General features: G+C 36.6%; 1 pseudogene; it reads left to right on the forward strand.

The window, feature by feature from the left end:
* Nucleotides 1-2450: 2450 nt before the first annotated feature.
* Nucleotides 2451-2959, forward strand: LOC129639239 (protein FAM209-like; annotated as a pseudogene).
* Nucleotides 2960-5472: the final 2513 nt, after the last annotated feature.

Raw genomic sequence — 5472 nt, forward strand, 5'->3', positions numbered from 1 at the left:
AGTGCTACATATGAAGTCAAGGGATGTGTCAGAATCTAATCTGTGATGTATTCTTAAAACAAAGTGATTTTGACACTTGCACTGAGTCATAGAGATATTGTCAAATCTGGAAGATGAGATTCTAGTTTTTTTTGTTGTTGTTGTTTAATTGCACTTTGGATGAAAGTATTCACCATGAATGAGGTTGTTTGGCTTTAAAATAACCTGTGGAGAGGATTAGTAAGAAGCAAGAAGTTTTAAATACATTCATATTCTAAATGTGTACTTCCTATTTCATGAAAAGGTGGAGGCATGCAGTGTGTAAAAGGCTGAAAATTATGAAATGATGAGAGATCATATTTGGAATATTCAGATGTTACAAACTATACAAGTTTGAGAGTTTCTATGCTGGTTGGCAGACAGCAGTTCCTGATTTCTGATGGTGTGATTTTTTAAAATTAGTTCAGAGGCCAAAAAGCACAAGCCTCTGAAATCAGTAAGAAGCCTTTTAAAGCTACATGCAAACTTCAGACTAATTGACAGTAAACTTCCAGTAGAAGATGTCACTACCTAGGTACAAGACAGTTAATTTAAAATTTAGAGAATAATGATCTACAGATTACAGTCAATTTTTAGATCAGTATCTAATATTATTCATAATGGTTCTGCTCTGTGGTCTGCAGACCATACAGTGGGGATTTCCTGGGAACTTATTCGAGTAAATGAAGAATCTCAGAGTCCATCCCAGACCTACTCAGTTAACAGTCTGCATTTTAACATCATCCCCAAATGATTCATTTGCACATTCAGTTTGAAAAACACTAATATATTGCAATATTCTAGAATGAAAAAGACTAAAATAATTAGTCCATGGGCAGATTAACTGCAGCATTTTTTTGCTATATTAACAGCAGCTTTGACTATCATTGGCACTAATCATCTGTCTCTAAAAGGAGAAAAAAGAGCTAAACTGAGATGTAAACTAGAATACCATTCTCTACTATCACTTGTAATCAGTGCTAGGATGCACCACCATTTCCTTAATGCAGACCTATACTTGTTAAACACTAAAACCCCAATGGTAGGACTTCCCTGGTGGCCTATTGGTTAAGAATCTGCTTCTACTGCAGGGGGCATGAGTTTGATCCCTGGTTAGGGAACTGGGATCCTGCATGCCCCATGATGTAGCCAAATAATAATTACAAAATTAAAAATGAAGAGCAGACTACAAAGAAAGCATAGTATTGATGAACCAATGAATTGATATATAATATGTTTGGCATATTTCTCTTAAGTCAGAGCTTTCTAGAGTTGTTCTTAGTGTATTGAGGGATTTGCTGGAGGAAGGAGAAATGCAGAGGGTCGAGGTCAAGGCTAGACAGAGAAATGGTAGGCAACCCCATCTTCAGTGGCTGAGTGGGTTTCAGGACTTAGTATTCCCATTCCCTGGTTCAGAACATGCATGACAAGCTCTTCTAATCAAAGATTTATGGATTTACATCAAAGATTTATGTCATAGTTTCTTTCAGATGTCGGGAGTATCATTTCTTTTAGAACCTTTCAGCTAACAGAACAAAGAAATAAATGTGTGTATACTCATGTGCCATCCATTTGACTGTTTAATACAAATAGACATGTATAACAGTATCAGGATTGTTGACCTGTACCCCTACAAGAAAGAGCACTATCAACTAGATTACAGTGCTTTTTTCTTTTGCTTTTAGTCTTGCAAACTCTGTTCATTTTTGAAGTTACTTAAGTCAGGGTATCTTAGTGAGGTGGTTTCATACATTTGTAATATAATTGGATTGTTTAGTCAAATTCTGCATTCCATTCTTAATGTAAAAATGTTGGTTTTTTTTTTTTTTAATAGGCATACATTGATTCACTTTTTGTGCTGTAAGGTTCTTTGGGTTTTGACAAATATGTAGTGTCAATGTATTTAACATAACATCATACAGAATAGTTTCACTGAGCACAATCATCTTTAGGAACTGTGTAGGCCACACAAAACACACCAGTGGCTCCTCGGTTTTGGCCTCTGGTTTAATATCTTTCTTTCGCCCTTTGCTCTCTGCTCCACAGGGGCACATGCCCCTGGGTCTGCTTTGCTCACCACAGTGTCTGGATTCAACAAATGGAAAAATAAAAATAGAAGATGAGCCCCCCTCCCAGTAGAGCACCAGGTTCAGAAAGAATACACTGACAAGGAGATGGCATTCTGTTATTCCCTGCCTCTTTTTCAATTGCCCACTGGAAATGTCCCTTTAAGCCCTACTCCTAGTTGACCCTCCCTCCCCTACCCCACAAGCCTCCTTATCCTCTGCCTTGAAGTTATCACAATGGCCAGATGGATTCTGGCCAGGGTGGGGCCCTCTGTGACATCACCAAAGGCCTAGCCCTGCTAGGTCCTTAGTATCCAGATGCAAGGGGAGACCAGCACACCATGAGCCACTTCCTTTCGGCTCACTATGCGGTCTCTAATATGGTTCTTTTTCTGGCCTACGTGTGTGTCCTTTTTCTGTACCTATGTGTTTTATGTTCTGAGAGATGAAGTTGTAGATCTCCCGGGGAAGGTGCCCTGCGGAAGGCACTTTTGAATTCGGCAGAATCAACCAGAGCATGCCCAAGGCTGGCTTGGGAGCAAGTCGCACTGGGTTTTTCTCCTCCTTGTGGTGTTGGTGATACTGAAGTTTCCAGGAGACGGTGACAAGGGTAAGGTGTGCACTTGTTGTGCCCATCGGGGCTGTTCATTTGGTTCTTCAGAAAAGAAGAAAAAGGCTTCCCCTGACAAAACATGTTCGCTACCTTAACCCAGCTTGAGAAGGACCTTGTGAACTTTGTGTCCAGGGTGCAGAATCTGAAACTCGTTGCTGCAACCACTGTTAACCACAAACGTCCCTATATCGAGGTTCCTGCAGACACACACAATAACATTACAATATATGAGGTATGGGGTGACAACGATGACTCGGATTGAGTGGATTTGTGTGTCAAAGTAGATGAGGCATTGTTGACTGCCAACAAACTGTATCCAAACTAATAAAACTATTCTGCAGCAAAAGAAAAAGCCTCTGATATTTTTTATTTGCTGTACAGTTTTACCTTTTCTAGAATCATATAATTGGCATCATGCAGTGTATAACCTTTCCCAGACTAGCTTATTTTACTTAATAATATGCATTCAGTTTTCATCCATTTCTTTTTGTGATTTGATAGCTCATTTCTTTTTATTCTTGAATAGTATTCTGTTATGTTGATGTACCATAGTTTGTTTATCCATTCATCTATTAAAGGACACTTTGGTTGCTTCCAATTTGTGTGTTTGTATGTGTATGTATGAGAGAGAGAGTATGAATTAAGCTGTTATAAAATTCATATTCATGTTTTTGTGTGAGCATTAGCTTTCAAATCATTTGGTTACCTATCTAGGAGGATAATTGCTAGATCATGTGGTATGACAGTGTTTAGCTATATAAGTAATTACTTCCAAATTGACTGTACCATTTTGCATTCCCACTAACAGAACGCACTGAGAGAAAATTAGTTTTGCTAGCAAATATTTTGTTACTGTTCTTTTTAAAATATATTTTCTTCAGTAACTATATCAACACATTTTATATATAAATGTATATATCATTTTATATATAAATTTTCTTCAGTAACTATAAAAACACATTTTATATATAAATATATATATCAACACATTTTACACATTTGAATGAGAGTTCCTATTGTTCCTCATCTTTGCCAGTAATTGGTATTGTCAGATTTTTGTATTTGACCTTTCCAATGAGTGTTTAATCGTATCTCATTGTTTTAATTTCACCAGTCTACTTTAAACAGCTATCTTATTTCCGTATTTTCATTGTAGCATTTCCATTCTGTTTTATTACCATAGATTCCTCGGGTGTTTTATCTTTAATCTGAGGTTTAAATAGATCTGCTGCTCAGCAAAACTTCTGCTGGTGTTTATACCATCAGTTATTACTTTGCTAAATTAGTTGTCAAATAATTTTTTCATGAAGGACTGATAACTTGAGATCATGCATACGGGAAAAAATTTATCTTTAATTGAACAACACATTTTCTTTTCCTGAGTATTTCTTTGTCCACTAATGTTTAATGCCTCCACACAAAAGTTTAAGTTCTGCATGAACTTCTCCACTTTTTTGTTTGTTTTGATTTTCTTGTACACATACTAGATGTTAAACAAATCTGTATTAGTACCGTTTGCAGTTGTACATTAACTCTGAAGTTTTACTTGCAAGCATATATATATTTTATCAGAATCTTGACTTTATTATGTGTCTTCCATGGTTTTGAAAAACAATATGCTCATTATTCAAGTATTTTTATAGTCTGCCTCATCTCCATTGAGATTCAAATGAATCCATTTATATAATTTAGAAAGAGGGAGCAATCGTAAAATGTGTTGATATAGTTACTGAAGAAAACATAATTTAAAAAGAACAGTAACAAATATTTGCTAACAAAACTAATTTTCTCTCAGTGCATTTTGTAATTATGAACATCCAGATGCTCTTACATATAGTCTATAAACAGACCAGGTAAATTAGCAAGCACCTCAATCAAACAGAGTTTCCCTCGTAGCTCAGTTGGTCAAGAATCCACCTGCAATGCAGGAGACATGGGTTTTATCCCTGGGTTGGGAATACCCCTGGAGAAGGAAATGACAACCCACTCCAGTATTGTTACCTGGGAAATCCCAAGGACAGAGGAGCCAGGCTGACTACAGTCCATGGGGGTCACAGAGTCAGACATGACTTAGCAACTAAACCACCAAACCACCAGTCAACCATAGCTTTATAGTTCATTCAGTTCAGTTCAGTCACTCAGTCGTGTCCGACTCTTTGCGACCCCATGAATCATAGCACGCCAGGCCTCCCTGTCCATCACCAACTCCCGGAGTTCACTCAGACTCATGTCCATCGAGTCAGTGACAAATATAGATACAAACATATCATGGCATTTGTATCAATCATTCATCTCCTTTTATGTTGTTTCATTATAATAGAATCTGTGTTGTCTCTTAATATAGTGGTATCATTCTCATTCTCTTTCATACATCAGATGTTTGTTAAGCATCTACTCTGTGACAGAGTGTTTCAGGCACTGGAGATACAGTGGTAAAAAAATTTCCTTGTCCTCACAAATTTATACTTTATTCCCAAGTTAGGTAGAGATAAACAATAAGCAAAGGAGCAAAATATATCATATAATCACTAAAGGCTATGGATAAAAAATAGGCAGAGAAAGAACTCAATTAACTAAAGATAGATGGAATAAAAATGAATACTTACTTGTTCTATATTTTTCAGTTTTGTCACTAATATAGGAAATCTGAGACTGTATGAAATTGATATTGAGAATGTCATGCCCAGAATTATATCTTGTTATTAGTCAAGTCATTACTTAAAGTAGACATGGTGAGGTTTTAGCCATATCCTCAAAATATGCATCCTTTTATGT

The sequence above is a fragment of the Bubalus kerabau genome, chromosome X, assembly GCF_029407905.1.
Source record: "Bubalus kerabau isolate K-KA32 ecotype Philippines breed swamp buffalo chromosome X, PCC_UOA_SB_1v2, whole genome shotgun sequence".
Lineage (NCBI taxonomy): Eukaryota > Metazoa > Chordata > Mammalia > Artiodactyla > Bovidae > Bubalus > Bubalus kerabau.